At 42.3% G+C, this 25,350-nt stretch overlaps 1 long non-coding RNA gene across 16 annotated transcripts in view; it reads right to left on the bottom strand.

Moving 5' to 3' along the window:
* Positions 1–25,350, bottom strand: part of LOC107129297 (uncharacterized) — a 69,011-nt gene that overhangs the window by 10,058 nt on the left and 33,603 nt on the right. For 9 of the 16 annotated variants that reach the window (XR_001489725.4, XR_010585867.2, XR_010585866.2 and 6 more), the window contains exons 2-4: positions 18,620–18,736; positions 13,237–13,391; positions 7,020–7,192 (exon numbers count right to left, since the gene is read on the bottom strand). This is a non-coding gene — a long non-coding RNA (uncharacterized lncRNA). Of the gene's footprint in view, positions 1–7,019; positions 7,193–8,835; positions 9,041–11,553; positions 11,652–12,008; positions 13,147–13,236; positions 13,392–18,619; positions 18,737–25,350 lie in introns of those variants that run through there. The other 7 variants (XR_010585871.2, XR_010585875.2, XR_006696714.3 and 4 more) reach the window with 6 other exon arrangements.

Below are 25,350 nucleotides of genomic sequence, written 5' to 3'. Positions count from 1 at the left end.
CCACTCAACCAGATCATCCTGTTAAACTATAACTCCTGTAGGCAAATCTTAGTAGGAAAAACTAAAAACTATAATGGCTCTATTGGATTAATCCATTCTACTTGTGCTTGCTGAATTTTCTCCTCAATTAGTTGAAGTTCCTCCAATGCTTCTTTGGGCAGGGAGCGTTTACTGTTAAGGTTAGAATCACCTTGTAAAGTAGAAAAGAGGTGAGACATAGCATAGGTAGGAATGCCTAAAGTTGGACGAATCCAATTAATGTCTCCTAATAATTTTTGGAAATCATTTAAGGTTTCTAAATTATTTCTTTGAATTTGAACATTTTGAGGCTTAAGAGCACTTTGCTGTACCTTCATTTCTGGATATTGAAAGGTAGTAGAAGTTTGGATTTTATTGGGGGCTATAATTAACCATGCCACATTTACAGCCTTTTCTAACTGTTTGTAGCACACCATCAATTCTTCCCTAGTTTCAGCTGCACACAGAATATCATCCATGTAATGGATAATACGACATTTTTTGAACTGTTCTTTAACTGGCTTAATAGTTTTCCCGACATAAGTTTGACAAACAGTTGGGCTATTTAGCATGCCTTGTGGTAGTACCTTCCAATGGTATCTGTCTGTTGGTTCTTTATTATTTATGGTGGGAACAGTAAAAGCAAATTTTTCATAATCTTGGGCAGCTAAAGGAATAGTAAAAAAGCAATCCTTTAGATCTATCACTATGAGACGCCAGTATTTTGGGACCATTGTTGGGTAAGGCAGTCCTGGTTGTAGAGTGCCCATGGGTTGAATCACAACATTAACAGCCCTTAAATCTGTTAACATTCTCCATTTCCCTAATTTTTTCTTAATGACAAATAATAGGAGAATTCCAAGGGGAGAAAGGAGGCTCTATATGTCCCTTTTGCAATTGTTCCTGCACCAGTTCTTTTAAAGCCTCCAGTTTTACCTGTTTCAGTGGCCATTGCTCCACCCAAACCAGTTTGGCAGTTAGCCAAACAAGAGGAATGGGAGCCAGAGGCTCAACAATGGCCACTCCTAAAAATGACACCCCAATCTGGTCCGATCTGTTTGCTCTTTTAATTCTAAAGGTTCTGATTGACCATTTTTATCTTTTCCTAGTCCTTTTCCCAGGTGATATCCCATATTTTTCATCATTTGTCTATTATTACTGTATTGATCCATAGGAATAGATATTTCAGCATCCCATTGTTGCAATAAGTCTCTACTTGATAAATTGTCAGGAATAGGTGTAATGATAGACTGAATTGTCTCTTCCTTACCATCTGGCCCTTGACATGGTAAAATCAAATAACTCTGAAAAACTTCTGACGCAGCTGCTACTCCAACAATACCAATGGATGCCTTTTGCTTAGGCCAGTGCCGGGGCCATTGATTTATAGCAATAATAGAGACATCAGCTCCAGTATCTACTAGTCTTTCAAAATCTTTTCCCTGAATAGTTACTGTGCAAATAAGTTTTTTGTCAGACACTTGATTAACCCAATACACAGCCTTTCTGCTGGATTAGTGTTACCAAAGTCTCCTGTTCTTTTCACTGTGCTGCTTCCTAGTTTTATGTACAGTAACAGCAACAACTGAGCAATTCTTTCTCCCGGGGAGGCAGACCACGGAGTTGAGGAACTAATAACTAATTGAATTTCTCTGGTATAATCAGAGTCAATTATTCCCAAATGTACAGTAACAGACTAGACCTTCCAAGTAATAAACCAACTGTTCTTGAGGGTAAAGGTCCCCTAACTCCTGTGGGGACCTTCTTTGGTGGCTCCCCAGGAAGTAAGGAGAGGTGAACTGTGCTGTAGAGGTCTACAGCAGCACTGCCTGCTGAGGTGGGGGACAATTGTACATTTGTAAGGGCACTGGCTGTGCCGGGTATGTCTCGGTTTGTTGAGGGGCCCAAGGTGGGCCCCTCTTCCTGTTTCCCTAAAGAGGTTGTTCATCTTGGCTAAATTTAGAATGACACTGACTTGCTCAGTGATTGCCTTTCTTACACCAGGGACATACACTGGGACTTTTCTGTTGATTGATGGTAGTAGTTTTTGCCTTTTGATTTCCTTTTCTACATTCCTTTCTTGTGTGTCCAAATTGCCCACAATTAAAGCAAGAGCCTGAGAAATGGGGCATATTCTTTCCTACTCTTAATCCAGCCATAGCCTGAGCTAAAAGAGTAGCCTTATGTAAGTTACTGCCAATGACATCACAAGCCTTAATACATTCAGTGAAATGAGCCTTCCCTCTCGGGCCTATGAGCAGTTTGACACTCTGCATTAGCATTATTGTATGCAAGAAGCTATATTACAACATCCTGAGCCGTTTTACCAGTTATGGCTTTATACCAAGCCTCTTGGAGCAGAGCAATAACATCAATATATGGTTCTTTAGGTCCTTGTCAGACAGAACTGAAAGAAGAATATTTTTCCCCTATAACATTTATCCTTTCCCATGCCTGTAAACACACAAAGTGCAGCTGAACAATGGCAACATCCTCCATTACTGCTTGATTCTCTAATCAACCACAGTTAGGGCCAAAGCCCATTAACTGTTCAAAGGAAACAGGCACAGGTGGCTGTGCTTGCATTTTCCTTTGCCTGAGTTTGAGCTTCATCAGCCCACCAGGTTTTAAACTGCAAGTACTGAGATCGAGTGAGAACAGATTTTGTCAAAATATCCCAATCATATGGTATTAATCTATTATCAAGAGCCGTATTTTTTTAATAACATTTGCACAAAAGGAGAGTTCAGTCCATATTGACTAATGGCTTGCTTAAATTCTTTTAGTAACTTAAAAAGAAAAGAGGTCCAATTAGCTATACTCTGTCCTCCCTGCTGGATTATAGTAATGGGAAATTGCCATGTTTTAAGGTCTCCCTTGGCTCTAGCTTTTTGAATAGAATTTTGTATAGCACCACCAATTGCTCCAGGTTTTAATGTTGCAACTATAGAAACAGTAAGTTTTTCAGCTAATTTATTTTCTCACCCATTAAGGAGAGAGGGAGGAGGTGGCCATTCACTTAATTCAGCAGCTGGAGCCAATGGGCTAGTAAAACATACTTTTTTAAGTTTTCCTTTCTTTTCTTTAATCTCCTCTGGTAGTTGTTCCTCACACTCAATCTGAAGTTAAGTTTTTTACATTCATCTTCCTCTTCCTCATCTGAATCTGCCTCATCATCTGTTTGAAATGGCTCAAGAGTTGTCTTTATTAGCGCCTACATTGACCAAATGGAAACTGGAATTTTTGGTCCATCTTTATACGTCTTTTTAAAATCTCTGCCAATTCTCTCGCATTCATCCAACTCCATAGTCCCTTGTTCCAGAAATCATGGGCAAAACTGCTGTACTGTACTAAAGAGTGATAACAAATTCTGAGTACTAACTTTCACTCCCCATCTTCATAATAAATGCCTTAAGAAATGTAAATAAGCAGAATGTCTGCTTTCACTTTGTCCCATTGTTACCCTGGTTCTTCCGAGTGCTCAGCTTTCCTGCTGAGCTGCTTTTAGACATCCTTGGGTGTCCTTTGATGATGTGTCCTCTGCTTTCACATGCTCTAGCATTCCTTCACCAAGGCCTTTGTTGTCCCACGTTGGGCAGCCAGGAATGTTGGGGTGGTCAGACCCAACACCAGGTCGTGGGGGGCAACAAAGTCTGGCAGAGTCAAAGGAATGAGAAAAAGACAGTTTGAGAGAGAAAGTGGGACCAGGGGGCCATCGTGAGTGTGGAGGCTGCAAAGGCTTAGAGCTCTGGGAGCCCACGCTATTTATTGGTGCTCAAAGAAACAGGTGGTGAGGATGTGGGAGTTGAAAGGAAACAGTGTATCAAGTGAATGAGAACATATGGCTATTTGAGATAATGGGAGTGCTAGAAGCAAGGAGCCAGCAAGTCTGGCAGACATGCAAGCCCTGCCTCAGCTTCTCTCCCAACAGTTCAGCTTTAGCCGACACTGCATGGAGAAGAATTGAGAAACCAGTTGACAGTCAAAACTGGAGCCCTTGGCTGGGGATGCTGGCTTATGCCTGTAATCCTAGCACTTTGGAAGGCCAAGGTTGGCAGATCACCAGAGGTCATGAGTTTGAGACCAGCTTTGCCAACATGGCGAAACCCCATCTCTACAAAAAATTAGCCAGATGTGGCGGCCTGCACCTGTAGTCCCAGCTTCTCGGGAGGCTGAGGCAGGAGAATCACTTGAATCTGGGAGGCGGCGGTTGCAGTGAACAGAGACCACACCACTGCACTTCAGCCTGGGTGACAGAGCGAGACTCAGTCTCAAAAACAAAACAACAACGAAAAACTGGAGCCCTAGACATATGACCCCACCCTAGCTCTTCCTGGTCACTTGAGCCACCTGCGTTCCCAGTCATATGGAACAGAGGTCAGCTATTCCCACTTGATCTGCTTGCATTACTGATCTGCAAAGTCATGAGCATAATAAAAAGATGTTTCCTTATGCCACTAAGTTCTGGGTGGCTTGTTACACAGCAATAGATGACTGTAACAGGGAGAACATTGGCTTGTTTCAACGTATACCGTCCAGTGTTACAGAGGCTAATGGGTGTTCCCTGCACTCTATTGTTGTACAGAGATTTTAGGATAACAGCTTTCCTCAGACCTTTGGCATGAGTCCCTGGGCTGGAGGCCAAGAAAAATTGGCTAGAGAAGATAGGAACAGCACACATCCTGCTTTATTCAAAATTGTTCATCTAGACAATTACCCCAAGCAATGTGGAATAAGAAAATCTCTGGAGAGAATAAACAAGTCAGTTACAAAGAAATGGGAATTAGAATGTCCTCAGTCTTTTCAACAATACTAATGGAAGCTTGAAGATAATAGAATGCTTGAAAAATTTTGAGTGAAAATTATTTTCAACCTAGAATTCTATATACCCTCCAGACTATCAGTGAAGTGTTAAGATAGATAAAAACATTTTCAAAATAGATCAGGGAAAACAGGTATCTGTCATGAAAGTGTTTTAAAGAAAATGCTGAAAGGTGCTCCAAAAGACAAACAATGAAAAAGATATAGGCTGTAAGAAATAAAAGATTCCATGCAGAAAAGGCACATGGAAGGTTTTTTTAAGACAGAATCTCAGTCTGTTGCTGGAGTGCAGTGGTATGATCCCGGCTCACTGCAACTTCTGCCTCCAGGGTTCAAGCGATTCTCCTGCCTCAGCCGCCTGAGTAGATGGGATTACAGGTGCCCACCACCACGCCCAGCTAAGTTTTGTATTTTTACTAGAGACAGGGTTTTGCCATGTTGGCCAGGCTGGTCTCAAACTCCTGACCTCAGGTGATTTGCCTGCCTTGGCCTCCCAAAGTGCTGGGATTACAGGCATGAGCCACTGCAACTCGCCTTTTTTATCTTTTCTGAAAGTATACTTGAGAAAGGGAAATCTTAAGATGGTGGCTGTGCAGCATATCTAGAGTACACTCTCGATTTGAGGTACACCTTTCAAAAAAAAAGAATGGATAAATTTTCTGACATGTTTAATCATGGGGGGAATATATTTAAAGTATGGCATTGAACTATTGGAAATTACAGAAAAACTTAAATATTCACAAAAAATGTAGCAGATTAACTCCAGATTAGGTAGTGAATTATATGAGAAAGAAAATATAATCTTAATATATCCCTAACTCACAGGGAACAATATTTACATAGTCACAGTCACAATAGGGAAAAAATGAAATGAGGGTCAAAATTATAAACGGTTGACTTGGGAGAGGAAAAAATAATTAGAAGTGAGCAACATCTTTACTTACCATAATATGAAGTTATTGATATTGTTAAAAATAGATGACTCAAGAGGTTATATGTACTTTATTTAGAAATGTGAATATAAGTATTTGAAGAAAAATCAGTTGAGTTGAGAATGGCTTGCTCTGGGGAATGGGATGAGATGGGGAAGGCAGCGGGGAAAAAGGAAATACCTGTTGGTGATGGAAGCACTTTAGTGCTGTATGAATTTTTTAACTACTTACATGTAATACTTTAAAAAATACAAAAAATATTTGGAGGCCAGGTGCAGTGGCTCACCCCTGTAATCACAGCACTTTGGAAGGTGGATTACCTGAAGTCAGGAGTTTGAGACCAGCCTGGCCAACATGGCGAAACCCTGTCTCTACTGAAAATACAAAAATTAGCCAGGCGTGGTGGCATACACCTGTAGTCCCAGCTCCTTGGAAGGCTGAGGCAGGAGAATCACTTGAACCCAGGAGGTGAAGGTTGCAGTGAGCTGAGATGGCACCACTGCATGGTAGCCTGGGCCACAGAGCCAGCAAGTGTATAGATACTAAAAGTAAAATTAGGGAATCTTAAAAATAACAAAGTACATTTTGTGTTTGATTACAGAAGAAGTATGTTGCTGAACAAAATACAAAATACAAAAATACCTGATGAAGAAAATAATCTGTATACATGACCCTTGAGCAACGTGGGTGTTAGCAGCACCAACCCCCAATGCAGTAATAAAAAAAAAAAGCCATATATAACTTTTGATTCCTCCCCAAATTTAACTATTAACAGCCTACTGTTGACTGGAAGCCTGACTGATTACATAAACAGTTGATTAACACATATTTTATATATGTGCTAAATACTGTATTCTTACAATGAAGTAAGCTAGAGAAAATGTTGATAAGAAATTCATAAGGAAGAGAAAATATATTTACCATTCATTAAGTGAAAGTGAGTTATCATAAAGGTCTTCATCCTTAGTGTGTGCACATTGAGGTGGAGGAAGAGGAGAGGGATTGTCTTGCTGTCTCAGGGTGGCAGAGGAGGAAGAGGTGGAGGACATAGAAGGAGAGGCAGGGGAGAAGACACACTTTGTGCAACTTACAGAAATGCACAGTAATTTCTGTCTGACTTTTGTTTTTTAATTTCTATAAAAATATTTCTATATGGTACCAATCCACTCCTTCCACCATTTGCTTTAGTTTTAGTGTCTGTATCATAGAAGGGTCTATGTTGTCTGCAGCTGGCTTAGAAGCACTCACCTCCATCAAGTTGTTGTCTGTTCATTCCTCTGGTGTGGTGTCTATTAGCTCTTACATTTCTTTAAGATCCATGTCTTGAAACCCTTCACCCTTCAATTACTTTTTGTGCTGCATCCATGATCTTCATCATGATTTCCCTGATTGGCTCTGTCATAACTCCTATGAACTCCAGCCTGGGTGAGAGAGTGAGACCTTGTCTCAAAAAAACAAAACAAAGACCAGTTTTGGTGACTCACGCCTGTAATCCCAGGACTTTGGGAGGCCAAGGCAGGCGGCTCACTCAAGGCCAGGAGTTCAAGACCAGCCTGGCCAACATAGTGAAACTTCATCTCTACAAAATACAAAAACTCTGTCCTCACATAATACAAAAATTAACTGGATGTGGTGGCACATGCCTGTAGTCCACTACTCAGGAGGCTGAAGCATGAGAATTGTGTGAATCAAGGAGGCAGAGGTTGCATTGAGCCTGGATCATGCCCCTGCACTCCAGCCTGGGTGACAGAGTAAGAGTCTTTCTCATGAAAAAAAAAAAAAAAAAAAAAAAAGTCTGTTCAGGACTGGGCAGAATGGCTCATACCTGCAGTTCCAGCACTTTGGGAAGCTGAGGAGGAAGGATTGTTTGAGCCAAGAGTTCAAGATCAGCCTGGGCTACAGAGCAAGACCCTGTCGCTACCAAAAAAAAAAAAATTTAGTTGGGCATGGTGGTGTGCATGTGTGGTCCTGCTACTCAGAAAGCTGCGGTGGGAGGACTGCTTGAGCCCAGGAATTTGACGTTTCAGTAAGCTATGATCACACCATTGCACACCAGCCTGGGTAATAGAAAGAGATCTTGTCTCAAAAACAAAAAACCTGTTGAAGCAGATATCCTTTCTCCTCAATAATTTTCTTAAAGGTATCTGAGAACTTGTCTGCTGCTTCTTGGTTAGCAGAATCTGCTTCTCCTGTTATCTTGACATTTTTAAGCCAAAATTATCAAACCTTCCTTTGCTGGCATTAAATTCTCCAGCTTTAGATCTTTTACCTTTCTTTTACTTTAAAGTTGTTTTATAATGACCTTGCTTTTTCTCAAATCATATTAAAATCCATAACTATGCCTGCCTTATAGCAACCTTCCACACACATAAAAGCTGCATTTTTTTTTTTTTGAGACGGAGTCTCGCTCTGTTGCCCAGGCTGCAGTGCAGTGGCCGGATCTCAGCTCACTGCAAGCTCTGCCTCCCGGGTTTACGCCATTCTCCTGCCTCAGCCTCCCGAGTAGCTGAGACTACAGGCGCCCGCCACCTCACCCGGCTAGTTTTTTGTATTTTTTAGTAGAGACGGGGTTTCATCCTGTTAGCCAGGATGGCCTCAATCTCCTGACCTCATGATCCGCCCGTCTCGGCCTCCCAAAGTGCTGGGATTACAGGCTTGAGCCACCGCACCTGACCAAAAGCTGCATTTTCAATATGAAACAAAAAGGTATTTCAAAAAAGTGCAAGGTTTTTTGCACCTGCTGGCTTAGCTGTGGCAATGGCTTGATGAATTTCTTTTTCCTTTTTTACAATGGTCCTTATTGTCTCATGCATCTGTGTGTAGAGACCACCAAACAGGCTTTGTGTGAGCAACAAGGCTTTTTATTTCACCTTGCAGGTGGGCTGAGTCCAAAAAGAGAGTCAGCAAAGGGTGGTGGGATTATCATTAGTTCTTACAGGTTTTGGAATAGGCGGTGGAGTTAGGAGTAATGTTTTGTGGGCAGGGGGTGGATCTCACAAAGTACATTCTCAAAGGTGGGGAGAATTACAAAGAACCTTCTTAAGGGTAGGGGAGATTACAAAGAATCTTCTTAAGGGTGGGGGAGATTACGAAGTACATTGATCAGTTAGGGTGGGGACGAAACAAATCACAATGGTGGAGTGTCATCAGTTAAGGCTATTTTCACTTCTTTTGTGGATCTTCAGTTGCTTCAGGCCATCTGGATGTATACGTGCAGGTCACAGGATACATGACTTAGCTTGGGCTCAGAGGCCTGACATTCCGGCCGCCTTATATTAATAAGAAAAATAAAATAAAATAGTATTTAAGTGTTGGGGCAGTGAAAATTTTTGGGGGTGGCTCAGAGAGATAATGGGCAATGTTTCTCAGGGCTGCTTCGAGGGGGATTAGGAGTGGCATGGGAACCTAGAGTGGGAGACATTAAGTTGAAGGAAGATTTTGTGGTAAGGGGTGATATTGTGGGGTTGTTAGAAGGAGCATTCATCATATAGAATGATTGGTGATGGCCTGGACAAGGTTTTGGATGAATTGAGAAACTAAACGGAAGACACAAGGTCTGAATAAGAGAAGGAGAAAAACAAGTATTAAAGGACTAAGAATTGGGAGGACCCAGGAAATCCAATTAGAGAGTGCCCAAGGGGGTTCAGCATAATTACTTGCTTGGTTGGCAAGTTTTTGGGCTCTATCCTTGAGTTTTTTTATGTTGTCATATACCAGGCTAGATTTATTAAGGTAAACACAACACTCTTCATTTAAAAATATACAGAGTCCTCCTTTTTCAGCAGTGAGTACGTCAAGGCCTCAGCGGTTTTGGAGGACAACTGCAGCTAGAGAGTCCACTTGGGCGTGAAGAACTGATAAAGTTTGTGATAGGTAGGTGATGCTAGCAGAAAAGTACCTACATGGAAGAGGTTATGAAATGACGATAGAATAGAATGAACCTGTGAGGCTGGAAGGAGATATTTTCCGTGGTCCAAGAACCATTTGCCTTGTGTGGGAAGAGACTGATAGGTGGAAGTTTTAGTGGGAGAGTAGGTGGGAGTGATCGATGAGAAGGAGAAAAACTGGCCATGAGGGACAGAAATTGGAATGCTAGCTGCTGCTTTAGCTACCTTATCAGCATAAGCCTTGCCCTGAGTGATGGGATCTGATGCCTTTTGGTGGCCCTTGCAGTGTATGACTCCAGCTTCCTTTGGAAGTAAAGCGGTCTTGAGAAGAGTTTTTATTAAGGAGGCATCGATGATGGAGGACCCTTATGTAGTGAGGAAACCTCTTTCTGCCCATATAACAGCATGGTAGTGCAGGATATGGAAGGCATATTTAGAGTCAGTATAAATATTGACATGTAATTCCTTTGCAAGAGTGAGGGCCTGAGTTAAGGCAATGAGTTCAGCTTGCTGAGAGGTAGTGGAGGGGGGCAGGGCAGTAGCCTCAGTTATACATGTGGAAGATACTATAGCATAGCCTGCCTTTGTTGGTGAGTGGTGATTAGGCCTGGTGGAACTGCCATCAGTAAATAAAATGTGATCAAGGTGAGAAACAGGAAAGAAGAAACTATGGGGAAATGGAGTGAATGTCAGGTGTATCAGAGAGATATAGTCATGGGGGTCAGGTGTGGTATCCAAAATAATGTGGGAGGCCGGATTGAAGTTCAGGCCAGGAACAATGGTAATTGTGGGAGACTCAACAAAGAGTGAGTGTAGCCAAAGGAGCCGGAGGGCAGAAAGTATATGCATCAGGTATGAGGAAGGAAATAGATTCTGGAAGTTATGAGAACTGTAGAGAGTGAGTTGAGCATAGTTTGTGATTTTGAGGGCCTCTAAAAGTATTAAAGCAGCGGCAGCCGCGACGCACAGACATGAGGGCTAAACTAAAAGAGTAAGGTCAAGTTGTTTGGACAGAAAAGTCCTGTATGGCGAGGTCCCAGCTTTTGGGTAAGAATTCTAACCACACAGCCCTGCACTTTCGCTGTGTGTAATGAAAAATGTTGGGATGAGTTAGGCAGAGCTAGTGTGGGAGTAGCTTAAAAGCTTCTAAAGAATAATGGGTTGTGGAGGGAGATATTGAGGATAGGAGAGTATATGGGTTTGGCACCACGGGGTGGAGAAGTAAAATAATATTACATAACCTCTTCCATGTAGGTACTTTTCTGGTTGATAAGGTGCAGATCCTGAACTAACCTGTAAGACTCATCCAGTTTTTGGACAGGTAAAATGGGGTAATTGTAAGGAGAGTTTGTAGGCTTTAAAAGGCCATGCTGTACCAGGCGAGTGATAACAGGCTTTAATCCTTTTAAAGCGTTATCCTTCTAAAGCGTTTAAAACTGTGGGATGGCATATTGGCATTGAGCGGGGTAAGGGTGATTAGGTTTTAATGGGATGGTAAGGGATGCATGATCAGTCTCCAAGGAAGGAGGAGAGGTATCCTATACTTGTGGATTAAGTTGGGTAGATACAAGCGGAGGATGTGAAAGAGGCTTTGAATTGAGGAAAAGGGCAGCAATAAAGTATGGCTGTAGCCCAGGAATAATCAGGGAAGCAGATAATTTAGTTAAAATGTCTCAACCTAATAAAGGAGCTGGGCAGGAGTGCTTAAAAGGAGTGCTTAAAAGGAGTGCTTAAAAGAATGTTGTCCAAGTTGGCACCAGAGTTGGGGAGTTTTAAGAGGTTTAGAAGCCTGGCCGTCAATATCCACAACAGTCATGGAGGCAAGGGAAACGAGCCCTTGTAAAGAAGGTAATGTGGAGTGGGTAGCCTCCGTATTAAGAAGGGGATGGACTTACCCTTCACTGTAAGAGTTACCCAAAGCATCTGTGATGGTCCTGTAGGCTTCTGAGGCAATTGGAGAAGAGTCAGTCTTCAGCCACTAAGCCAAGAAGATCTGGGAAGGAGTCAGAGAGCCTTGGGCCAGAGTTCCAGGGGCTCTGGGAGTGGTTGCTGGGTTGGATAGTCTGATTTCCAGTGGGGTCCCGCACAGATGGGACATGGCTTAGGAGGGATCCCAGGCTGCGGGCATTCCTTGGCCCAGTGGCCAGATTTCTGGCACTCGAATCAAGATCCTGGGGTAGGCAATCCTGGAGGAATGCCTGGCCACTGTGGTTCAGGCATTTGGAAGTTCTTGTGTGCTAGAGATGTGGCTGGGGTTTGTCTCACAGTGGAGGCAAGGAATTGCAATTCAGAAATACGTTGCTACTTGACTGTATGCCTTGAAGGCGAGGTTAATTAAGTCCTGTTGTGGGGTTTGAGGGCCGGAATCTAATTTTTGGAGCTTTATTTAATGGTGGGAGCGGATTGGGTAATAAAATGCATATTGAAAATAAGGCAGTCTTCTGGCCTTTCTGGGTCTAGGGTGGTAAACGTCTAAGGGTTGTGGCCAAATGGGCCATGAACTGGCTTGAGTTTTTATATTTGATGAAAAAGAGCCTAAACGCTAACTGATTTGGGAGAGGTCGGATAAAGAAAAAGGAGCATTAACCTTGGCTATAGCTTCAGCTCCAGCCGCCTCTTTAAGAGGAAATTGTTGGGCAGGTAGGGGAGGGTAGTTGCAGAATGAAACTGTAAGCCAGACCGGGTGTGAGACGGGGTGATAAAAGGATTATAGGGTGGGTGAGTGGAGTCTGAGGAAGAGTTGGGACCTGGATCTGCCTGGCAAGGAGCAGCCTGGGGAGAAGGGGAGAGGTCAGATGAGTCCCTCGAAAAGGATTCAAAGGACTCAGAGCTTGGGGTGGAGACTGAAGGAACAGACAGGAGAGAAAGAAGAAAGATTTGGGACAAGTCGCGTTGGGAGCAGAGACTAGGGAGGGACCACTGTGTAAAAGAATGCCTGGACATCAGGCACCTCTGACCATTTGCCCATTTTTCAACAAAAATTATCTAGATCTTGTAGGACAGACAAATCGAAAGTTCCATTCTCTGGCCACTTGGAACTACTGTCGAGTTTGCATTGGGGCCAATTGGTATTGCAGAAGAATATAAGATGCTTAGATTTTAGGTCAAGGGAGAGTTGAAGAGGTTTTAAGTTCTTGAGAACACAGGCAAGGGAGAAGGAGGAGGAATGGAGGGCAAAAGGTTGCCCATGGTGAAGGAGGCAAGTTTAGAGGGAAGGATAGAGACATGGAGAAGAGGGTGGGGAGCAGCCTTGGGCTGCAGTGTGGGTGAGCAGCCAAAGCAGGCGTTCCTGAGTTGACTTCCCACCAAGGGTGTGTAGGTGAATGACCAAGGAAGGTGTCCCTGCAGTGATTAGACACCAATGGAGTGTGGTGAATAATCAGGCAGGCATCCCTGCAGTGACTAAACACCAAGGGAAGGCTGTCTTCCCGAGTCCGTGACCGGCGCCGGAGTTTTGGGTCCACGAATAAAATGTGTCTCCTTTGTCTCTAGTAGAGAGGAAAAAGAACTGGAATTGGAAGGAGAGAGATTGAAGGGTAGCGAGAGAGGCTGGAGAAGAGAGTGAAAAGATCGCTTACCCAATTTGAAATTGGTGAGATGTTCCTTGGGTTGGTTGGTCTGAGGACCTGAGGTCATAGGTGGATCTCTTCATGGAGTGAGGGTGAGGACAGGGGACTGTTCTCCCGAAGGAGTCCCTCTGACCTGGTTATTCAGCACCAAATGTCTCACTCATCTGTGTGAAGAGATCACCAAACAGGCTTTGTGTGAGCAGCAAGGCTGTTTATTTCACCTGGATGCAGACGGGCTGAGTCCAAAAAGAGAGTCAGCAAAGGGTGGTGGGGTTATTATTTCTTATAGGTTTTGGGATAGGTGGTGGAGTTAGGAGCAATGTTTTGCGGGCAGGGGGTGGATCTCACAAAGTGCATTCTCAAGGGTGGGGAGAATAACAAAGAACCTTCTTATGGGTGGGGGAGATTACGAAGTACATTGATCAGTTAGGGTAGGTAAGACAAATCACAATGGTGGAGTGTCATCAGTTAAGGCTATTTTCACTTCTTTTGTGGATCTTCAGTTGCTTCAGGCCATCTGGATGTATACATGCAGGTCACGGGATACAATGGCTTAGCTTGGGCTCAGAGGCTTGACACTTATGCTGGATTCATTTATCTTGAAATGGTTGCAACCACAGTTGCAGACCTCAATCTATGGTACATATCAAGCAATTTAGCTTTTTATTGTAATGTCATGACTTTCCTCTGCTTCTTAGGAGCACTTTCAGCATCACTAGCGGCACTTTGTATGGGTCCAATTGTGTTGTTCAAGGTTTATAACATTGCACTAAACAAGATGAAAATACACAAGAAATTTAAGAACTTAAGATTTTTTTTTTTTTTTGAGACCGAGTTTCACTGTGGTTGCCCAGGCTTGAGTGCCTGGCGTGATCTTGGCTCATCGCAACCTCTACCTCCTAGGTTCAAGCGATTCTCCTGCCTCAGCCTCCCAAGTAGCTGGGATTACAGGCATGTGCTACCACGCCCGGCTAATTTTTTGAATTAAAAATTCAAAAAAAGAAAAAGTAAGAAAAATGCTTACTATGTTTCCCTTAATTACTAAGTTTACTAATTTTTTTTATTTTTTATTTTTGAGATGGAGTCTCACTCTGTTGCCTAGGCTGGAGTGCAGTGGTGTGATCTTGGCTCACTGCAACCTCCATCTCCTGGGTTCAGGCGATTCTCCTGCCTCAGTTTACTGAGTAGCTGGGACTACAGGCATGTGCCACCATGCCCAGCTAATTTTTGTATTTTTAGTTGAGACGGGTTTTCACTATGTTGGCCAGGCTGGTCTCAAACTCGTGACCTCATGATCCGCCTGCTTCAGCCTCCCAAAGTGCTGGAATTACAGGCATGAGCCACCATGCCCAGCCTACTAATTTTTTATATTAAAAAGAGTTAATGTCATTGTCATCTCCAGTGGTGCCAAATAAGGTTTTAATGCATTTGTTTTGTTTTGATTTGATCTGTTTTGGTTTAATCTGCACTTTGGCTCTGTCTTTTTTGAGTATGTTAATCAACTCACAGATTTTTCACATGCTCTATACATTTCCATCAATTAGAGTGCAAAAGCACAGCTGCTCAGAGCAGCCTGAGGAATGTGAGGGATGCCGAACTTATCAGCCCCAGAGAGACATGAGCATGAGACTGCAGTCACATTCCCAGCACCCATCCCCTGGGCAATTGTTTACAGGTATTTTGTTTCTTCTTTCTTTCCCTGTAGTTTCCAGATAACTGATAAACTACCTGAAATGTTACTACAAGTTGCACAATGTGACCCTCACCCATTATTCTGGGATTTGTGATACAAGGACGAGGCACAGCCAGTCAGTAGCTTATGTTATTGTAATGAACCAATGTAAATTCTTGGTAAACTTAGAAATTTCCTCCTAAGTTCTTTTTACTTCTTTAAAAACCCACTTGAAGGGCAACAGTTCTAGGACTCCTGGGCTCTAGCTCTCAACCTTGACCCAAATAAACCCTCTACTTAATTTTGCCTCAGTTTCTTCTTCGGTCAACAAGAGTCATGCAAAAACGGTTGCAGCTTTGCTTTGACCAGAGACAGTTCTGTTTTTGTTTGTTTGTTTGTTTTTTGAGACAGAGTCTTGCTCTGTCACCCAAGCTGGAGTGCAATGGTGCGATCTCAGCTCACTGCAACCTCTGCCTCCCAGGTTCAAGTGATTCTCCTGCCTCAGCCTCCCGAATAGCTGCAATTACAGGCGTGCGCCACCACACCCAACTAATTTTTGTATTTGTAGTGGAGATGGGGTTTCACCTTGTTGTCCAGGTTGGTCTTGATCTCCTGACCTTGTGATCCGCCTGCCTCGGCCTCCCAAAGTGCTGGGATTACAGACATGAGTCACTGTACCCAGCTGCCACAAGTGTTTTTCTAAAACACAAACCTTGCTACTCCTTGTTTAAAAGCCTTGAACCGCCTTTCTCTGCCTTCAGGAGAGTCAACTCCTTGTACATATTCCAAGGCCTTTCCCGTCCAGGACGTCTTTTTTTAAAGATGAGTGTCCACCTAACACCCAAACCACTGCCTTCCAGAATTCTGGATTTCATGGAAGAATCCATTTTCAAAATGTATTTGGGGAATGGCACCAGATATATTTAGTATACCCAACCTTCCTGGTCTTTAGGCAACAGGTCCCCTTTCTGAACATCCTTACTTTTTCTCAGCCCTGAGACTCATTTCATGCATGACTCTAAATTACATGTAGAAGACAGACCTAGCTCAGAATCTGACTTGTGCATGAAAAGTTTGTCCCCAGATTTAGATCTATTATTGCACTTCTTACTAAACCTGGAGATGCTTAGTTTTCTTGCAGTTAATCTTGTATTGTGTCTCTATCCAGTAAGAAAGGAAGTGATGGAAGTGTATGGGACAGTGGGACAGGTAAGCACAGCTTGCAGGTTTGCTGTTTGTCAGTACATCAGTATTTAAAGTTTACAAATTTGGGGCCCATACTCTTGAATGTAAGTCTTTGACTTCTCATGGAGCCTGTGTATTTGCTCATGCAGTATTAAATTCCAGGAAAATCACTTCCCCTACTCTCCTGGGGAAATCCTGACAGCTTTTTCAAATCCTATTCAATGATAACCTCTTGCATAATCATTCCTGCATACTGGTCATCTCCTCCTACCTATTTGCAATTAATAGAACCTCTTCTGTTTTCTCACAGTACTCTGATCATACCTCCACCATAACTTATCACCTTGTATGAGCCGTTCATCTCAGCTCTCACCCACTGCATTAGACAAGAGCTTCTTGAAGGCAGGAGCTATATATTTTTCATCTCTTTTCCTCTTTCCCTGAGAATTGTTTTCAAGGGTAGCCTAGTAGGAAGCAACACAGATTGTGAAGTGTTGAAAGTATTTCTAGAGGCTGTAGAAGGAAACCACCCTTGTAGCTCATCTTACACTGCCTGTTACCTATTAAGAATATGTCAACCCAAAAGACACTGGCACATCCTTAGAATCCCATTCAGTCATTAATAGTCCAGCCAGGTGCAGTGGCTCATGCCTATAATCCCAGCACTTTGGGACACCAGTGTGGGAGGATCACTTGAGACCAGGAGTTCAAGACCAGCCTGGGCAACAGAACAAGACTTCACATTTACTAAAAATTTAAAAATTAGCCAGGTGTAGGCGAGGCGCAGTGGCTCACGCCTGTAATCCCAGCACTTTGGGAGGCTGAGGCAGGTGGATCATGAGGTCAAGAGATTGAGACCATCTTGGCCAACATGGTGAAACCCCATCTCTACTAAAAATACAAAAATTATCCAGGCATAGTGGTGGGCACCTGTAATCCCAGCTACTCGGGAGGCTGAGGTAGTGGAATCACTTGAACCCAGGAGGTGGAGGTTGCAGTGAGCCGAGATCGCACCATTGCACTCCAGCCTGGTGACAGAGCGAGGCGCCATCTCAAAAAAAAAAAAAAAAAAAGAAACAAGAAAAAAGAAAAAAATTAGCCTGCTGTGGTGGTGCGTGCCTATAGTCCTAGCTACCTGGGAGGCTGAAGTGGGAGGATTCCTTGAGACTGGGAGTTTGAAGTTGCAGTGAGCGCCACCACTGTGCTCCAGCCTGTGTGACAGTGTAAGACCCTGTCTCGAAAACAAAAAATAATAATAATCCAGTTTGCCATCCTGTTGTATGAATATGTCTCCTAAGCAAGGCCTAGTGTGAGGTCACTGAGGTTTGCAGGTTTCCACTAATTTCGTTAAGTCCCAAAAGCAGGAGTGGTCTCAGCAAACATATAGCTTCCCCCTTTCATGCATCTAGTATAACTGAGCTAAGAGACAGTCTTACCTCTTGCTCTGAGTCTCTTTCAAGGTATTAATGTGATACTGGATCTCCCTCAAATCTTAATCCATTTATTCATTTATTTACCCTCAGTTCCTATTGTTTCTTCTTTCCATAGATACCCAAACATTTTCACCTTTGGAAGCTGACATTACAGTCTAGACCAGCTGCTGTGCTGGACCAGATTACAGGCAGCAACACTAGTCCCAAAAGGACCTCCCCCTCAGTCCACTTCCATTCATACAGGGTAAGGTGCAGAACTAGCAGGCTATTGTTATCACCAGGTAATATAGCTGCATTAACTATACGAAAATAATCCCAATCTAAGCCATTGGAACTCTTAAATTCTTTTGAGACTGAAAGGAATGTGAATTATGGGTCTGGGTCATGTGACAGGCAGCTGTAACCTAGGAAGCTATAAGCCTTTGTTTCTGTACTTACATATTAAGCTTTTCCCTTTACCTGTGTTGTTTTGTTTTAGCCAGGATTGGTGGGTACCTGTGTTTGTTTGTGTTTTAGCCAGGCGTGGTGGCAGGCACCTGTAATCCTAGCTATTTGAGAGGCTGAGGCAGGAGAATCGCTTGAACCTAGGAGGTGGAGGTTGCAATGAGCTGAGACCATGCCACTGCACTCCAACCTGGGCAACAAGAACTCTGTCTCAAAAAAATAAAGAAATAAAAAATAAAGTGGAAAGAAAATGAAAACTGGCTATAAATAAAAGTAAACCAGCCACTCAGAAAAGAAATCAAACTGTAGCTAATTTGTTGTAACTTGTAAACCAGCCTTGTATAGAAAATGTTGTAATTCTGTTAAATTTCTTTGTATTCTTATAAAAACAAGAGCTTAGCTTTTAACTTCAGAGCACTGACCCCACTTCTCTGGAGTGTGTGTTCTGGAATTGTTATTCCCAGCTTTTCACTTGAATAAATCTTTCAAACAGGATTCTGACCCTTTTGATTACCTCAGGTTGACAACTGTTAAACTCAAATTTTGCTAGGGGAGGGGGAGCATGGCAGAGAGGGCACAACCTACTCCCATTAGGCCCTTAGGAATTATGACATAAAATCTTAAAACATAGTTACAGTTTCTTGCTTAGAACTTATACCTGGCTGGGTGTGGTGGCTCACACCTGCAATCCTAGAATTTTCGGAGGCTGAGGTGGGTGCATTGCTTGAGTCCAGGATTTGAAGATCAGCTTGGGCATCATGGCAAAACCCCATCTCTACAAGAAAACACAAAAATTAGACGGGTATGGTGGTGAAGTTACTCAGGAGGCTGAGGTGGGAGGATCACTTAAGCCTGGGAGATGGAGGCTACAGTGAGCCAAGATTGCAATACTGCACTCAAGCCTGGGTGACAGAGCGAGACCCTGTCTGAAAAGGTTGTAGTTGCAACCCTGGTCCTAGGCCCACTGTGTCAGGTACAAAAAGAAAATAAAACTGAAGTGATATGGAGAAGGAAAAGAAAATGACAGTTGTTATATCAACGTACTCCTCCCTTGGCAAGAATTGCATAGTCATACCAGCATCCTACTGATCCCCTTCCCCAGATCCACACACACGCGCGCGCACAGACACACACACACAAAACAAACAAAAAACAGGAAAATCCTGTAGTCCCAGCACTTTGGGAGGCCGAGGCGGGCGGATCACAAGGTCAGGAGATCGAGACCATCCTGGCTAACACGGTGAAACCCCGTCTCTACTAAAAAATACAAAAAACTAGCCGGGCGAAGTAGCGGGCGCCTGTGGTCCCAGCTACTTGGGAGGCTGAGGCAGGAGAATGGCGTGAACCCGGGAGGCGGAGCTTGCAGTGAGCTGAGATCCGGCCACTGCACTCCAGCCTGGGCGACAGAGCATGACTCCGTCTCAAAAAAAAAAAAAAAAAAAAACAGGAAAATCTAGTGGGGACACAGCTTTAGTCCCACCCATCGTGCATGTGAGCACAGACTCGTGAAGGTGCACACGCCATCCCTCTTCTTCTTCTATCACTCCTGGCTTCTATCACTCCTCACCCTTGTTTTAGAGAACCAATGTTTTCTTTTCTTTTTTTTTTTTCTAACCACTAGACCACCAGGGAGACAACCAATGTTTGTTATTGTTGTTTTAATAAGGAAAAGGAATTTATTTCTTACAGTTTGGGAGGCTGAGAAGTCCAAGGTCTAGGAGCTGCATCTGGTCAGGCCCTTCTTGCTGGTGGAGATTCTCTACAGAGTTCTGAGGTGCTGCAGGGCATCATGTAGCGGGGGTGCTGAGTGTGCTAATGTGTTCATATCTCTCTTCCTTTTTTTTTTTTTAGCTGGAGTCTCACTCTGTCATCCACGTTGGAGTACAGTGGTACAATCACACTGCAACCTCTGCCTCTTGGACTCAAGCTATCCTCCTATCTCAGCCTCCTAAGTAACTAGGACTACAGGTACACACCACCATACCTAGCTAATTTTTTGTATTTTTTTTTGTAGAGATGAGGTTTTGCCATGTTGTCCAGGCTGGTCTTAGACTCCTGGGCTCAAGCAATCTGCCCATCTCAGCCTCCTCAAATGCTGAGATTACAGGGGTGAGCCATGGTGTCCAGACTCTTTTTTTTTTTTTTTTTTTAATTTAACTTTTAAGCTCAGGGGTACATGTACAGGTTTGTTATATAGGTAAACTTGTGTCATAGGGGTTTGTTGTATAGATTATTTCAAAACCCAGGTATTAAGCCTAGTGCCCATTAGTTATTTTGCTTGATCCTCTTCCTCTTCCCACCCTCCACCCTCCAATAGGATCAGGTGTGTGTTGACAACCAATGCGTTAATTGCCTATTTCACTTCTCTATCAAACCACTACTCTGAGGAGGATATCTCTACCCATTCTTGGGCATTATGTACAGTATGTTCTTTGGTCTGAAGGAATGATTTTTAGTTATCCAAATCCATGCAATATCTTCTGTTCTGTTTTTATTATCATTATTATTATTATAAAACATATCTACTCATTTCATGAACTCAGATGTCCACCTCAAGGGAGCCCACAGGCATGTGTGCTGTCAATTCTAGTCACCTTCTAAACCTGGAACCATTAGCTCTTTCTAATGGTCATTAATGGGTCCTGCTTCCAATGCCAGTTGCAAGCACAGATAGTGGCCTGTGCTTCTCACTCACTGGCTATAAATTGGGATTCCCATGCTCCCCTCCTGGGGTTCCATTAATTTTCTAGAGTGGCTCACAGAACTCAAGGAAATATTTATCTACATTTGCAAGTTTATTATAAAGGATATTGACACAGAAACAGATGAAGAAGTGCACAGAGCAGAGTAGAAGAGAAGAGGTTGCAAGCTTCCATGCCATCCCCAGGTGCACCACCCTCCAAAAACCTCTAGGTGTGCAGCTATCTGGAAGCTCCCAGAAATTGAAATTATTTTTCTTTGAGACCGAGTCTCACTCTGTCACCCAGGTTAGAGTGCAGTGGCACGATCTAGGCTCACTACAATCTCTGCTTTCTGGGTTCAAGCAATTCTCCTGCCTCAGCCTCCCCAGTAGCTAGAACTACAAGCCTGCTCCACCACACCCGGCTAATTTCTGTATGTTTTAGTAGAGACGGGGTATCACCATGTTGGCCAGGCTGGTCTCAAACTCCTGATCTCAAGTGATCTGCCCACCTCGGCCTCCCAAAGTGCTGCAATCACAGGTATGAGCCACTGCACCCAGCCAGAAATTGAAATTTTTGATGGAAACTAAAGGTCAGGCTTCCAGATAAAGGAATAAAATAACAGGATCTTAATCTTCATGTTTCTGACAACATGTTAGATAAACTGACATGAAGTTCTATAGGAAGATAAGATAATATCTTCAAAAAAAAGTCAATTGTAAGCTTTTGGTGCCCTTGAAGGTAACTTTTATGCAAAAAAAGATTATTTCAGGGGTCATTTTTATTTTACAATTCAGTATTTATTTTAGCAAGGTTAAAAATTCAAAAACTTTGTTCTTTCTTAGACATAAATTTGTAAATCTTATGCTATTTATAAATGCAAAAATTTAACAATTACTTAAGGATTTTTTATGCAATTAATTTTGTAATAATCTTAACTATCATCATAAAGTCAATATACTATAATTTCTTTTTTAATTATTTCAATTGTCTAATAAAAACAAGCTTTCCCAGGCACTTCTATAATTTATAAATCTAATGTGTTAAATTTTTACATGTGTGGAATGTGAATCTTAAATTACATTAAATATAATAAGCAGAAGTTACTCAATTACAGTTAAAAAAACGTAGAGATAGGCAGGTCTCAAAACTCCTGGTTTCACTATGTTTCCCAAGCTGGTCTTGAACTCCTGGGCTTAAGGATTCCTCCCACCTCAGCCTCCCAAAGTGCTAGGATTACAGGCATGAGCCACCCTGTCTGGCCTCAGTTACACATTTTAAACTATAATCCCAAGGCTATATGGAAATAAAGCACAAAAGTTGTTGGAACTCAAAACGCTTTAAGTCTTGAAAGAGATAGGACTATGATCTGAGTTGGGCAGCATGTAGTTGCAACTTCTGTTTCTCAGATTATATATTAACTCTGTTTCTCATTGTTCTTGTTCTGTAAATGACTAGGAAAGACAAGAGACCAGACCTAGTGTCCTAATCACTGACCTTTGTTACAGATTAACCTCCTTCTTTTTTTGTTCTGAGTTTTGTTAACTCAGACCAGATGGCGCAAAAGACCCCATGACTATTACATCTTCAGTATGGAACGTTAAATATACTTTTCCTGAAAGAAAAATACCATCTCAACCAATGAGATCATTGTAACTATGCATTAAGCCTTACATAGAAAGATGTTGAAATTCCGTTAAACTTCCCTTGTCTATATAAACAACCCCAGACATCTACGCTTCCGAACACATACTTCCATGAAATCTGTACTTCCAGGGTGGCTATCCCACAAGTTTTGTGCTTGAATAAACTCTACAATTAATCATATTTTCTGAACCTTGTTATTTAACATGGACAGCTGATATGTCCAATTACCTTCTAAAATGCCAAATACACATGCACAGGTTATTTCTAAATTTGATGCCAAAATATTAATTGTATTGGCTTGACTTACTTGTTTCTCTCTGTATTTAATTCTAAGTCTTCATGGTATTAAGTCAGCACACACTAATAAGACACATTTGGTGTTACCTTCTTGGTTGGCTAAAAATGTATATCAATCATAGATTTAATTGAACATGAGACGTAGAGCTGCAAACACCAGGGCAAATTTTTGCACAATATAGAATGCAGTATTGAGTCTTTTTCTATTGCCTCTGAGTTAGTAGTCTTAAATGCATGTCATTTAGATGGGGTAATGTCACAGTCCAGTGTTGTGGAACTTTTTCCTTAGTTCAGGTAAGAGCCAGGTCCTTATCACATGGCCATGAAAAATTAGGCTCGCAGATGATTTTAAGGGTGAGAATAATGGGATTTATTGGGAAAAAACCCTCTCTCACTACTCCTATTCAACATAGTTTTGGAAGTTCTGCCCAGGACAATCAGACAAGAGAAAGAAATAAAGCGCATTCAGGTAGGAAGAGAGGAAGTCAAATTGCCTCTTTTTGCAGATGACATAGTTCTATATTTAGAAAACCCCACTGTCTCATCTCAAAAACTCCTTAAGCTGATAAGCAACTTCAGCAAAGTCTCAGGATACAAAAGCAATGTGCAAAAATCACAAGCATTCCTATACAGTAATAGTAGACAAGCAGAGAGCCAAATCATCAATGAACTCCCATTCACAGTTGCTACAAAGAGAATAAAATACCTAGGGAATACAGATAACAAGGGACGTGAAGGACCTCTCCAAGGAGAACTACAAACCACTGCTCAAGGAAATAAGAGAGGACACAAACGGAAAAACATTCCAGCCTTGTGGATAAGAAGAATCAATACCTTGAAAATGGCCATACTGCCCAAAGTAATTTAGATATTCAATGCTATTCTTATTAAACTACCATTGACATTCTTCACAGAATTCAAAAAAACTACTTTAAATTTCATATGGAACCAAAAAAAGAGCCCATATAGCTAAGACAGTCCTAAGCAAAAAGAACAAAGCTGGAGACATCATGCTATCTGACTTCAAACTATACTACTACAAGGCTACAGTAACCAAAACAGCATGGTACTGGTACCAAAACAGACATATAGACCAATGAACAAAACAGAGACCTCAGAAATAATACCACACATCTACAACCATCTGATCTTCAACAAACCTGACAAAAACAAGCAATGGGGAAAGGATTCTCTATTTAATAAATGGTGCTGGGAAAACTGGCTAGCCATATGCAGAAAACTGAAACTGGACCCCTTCCTTACACCTTATGCAAAGATTAGCTCAAGATGGATTAAAGAGTTAAATGTAGGCTGGGCATGGTGGCTCATGCCTGTAATCCCAGCACTTTGGGAGGCCAAGGCAGGCTGATCATGAGGCCAGGAGATCGAGACCATCCTGGATAACACGGTGAAACCCCGTCTCTACTAAAAAAAAAAAAAAAAAAAAAAAAAAATTAGCTGGGCATAGTGGTGGGCGCCTGTAGTCCCAGCTACTCGGGAGGCTGAGGCAGGAGAATGCTGTGGACCCAGGAGGTGGAGCTTGCAGTGAGCCGAGATCACGCCACTACACTCCAGCCTGGGCAACAGAGTGAGACTCCATCTCAAAAAAAAAAAAAAGTTAAATGTAAAACCCAAAACCATAAAAACCCTAGAAGAAAACCTAGGTAATACCATTCAGGACATAGGCATAGACAAAGACTTCATGATGAAAATGACAAAAGCAACTGCAACAAAAGCCAAAATTGACAAATGGGATCTAATTAAACTAACGAGCTTCTGTACAGCAAAAGAAACTATCATCAGAGTGAACAGGCAACCCACATAATGGGAGAAAATTTTTGCAATCTACCCATCTGACAAAGGTCTAATATCCAGAATCTACAAGAAACTTAAACAAATTTACAAGAAACAAACAACCCCATCAAAAAGTGGGCAAAGGATATGAACAGACACTTTTCAAAAAGAAGATATTTATGCAGCCAACAAACATGAAACAAAGCTCAACATCACTAGTCATTAGAGAAATGCAAATCAAAACCACAATTAGATACCACCTCACCCCAGTCAAAATGGCGATTATTAAAAAGTCAAGAAACAACAGATGCTGGCAAGGCTGTGGAGAAACAGGAACACTTTTATACTGTTGTTGGGAATACAAATTAGTTCAACCATTATGGAAGACAGTGTGGTGATTCCTGAAGGAACCAGAAATACATTTGACTCAGCAATCCCATTACTGATATATATCCAAAGGAATATAAATCATTCTACTATATAAAGACACATGCATACATACGTTTATTGCAGCACTGTTCACAATAGCAAAGACATGGAACCAACCCAAATGCCCATCAATGATAGACTGGATAAAGAAAATGTGGTACATATACACTATGGAATACTGTGCAGCCATAAAAAGGAATGAGATCATGTCCTTTGCAGGGATATGGATGAAGCTGCAAGCCATCATTCTCAGCAAATTAACACAGGAACATAAAATCAAACACCGCCTGTTCTTACTCATAAGTGGGAGTTGAACAATGAGAACATATGGATGCAGAGAGGAGAAGAACACACACGGGCCTGTCGGGGGTGGGGGGGTGGGGGTCAAGGGGAGGAAGAGAATTAGAACAAATACCAAAACCTAGCTGATAGGTTGATAGGTGCAGCAAACCACCATGGCACACGTATGCCTGTGTAACAAACCTACACGTTCTGCACTTGTATCCCGGAACTTAAAGTTAACAAACAAACAAACAAACAA

The sequence above is a fragment of the Macaca fascicularis genome, chromosome 3 (assembly GCF_037993035.2).
Source record: "Macaca fascicularis isolate 582-1 chromosome 3, T2T-MFA8v1.1".
Taxonomy (NCBI): Eukaryota; Metazoa; Chordata; class Mammalia; order Primates; family Cercopithecidae; genus Macaca; species Macaca fascicularis.
Note: the sequence above shows the minus strand (reverse complement) of the source record. Positions and strands in the feature narration are given on the sequence as shown.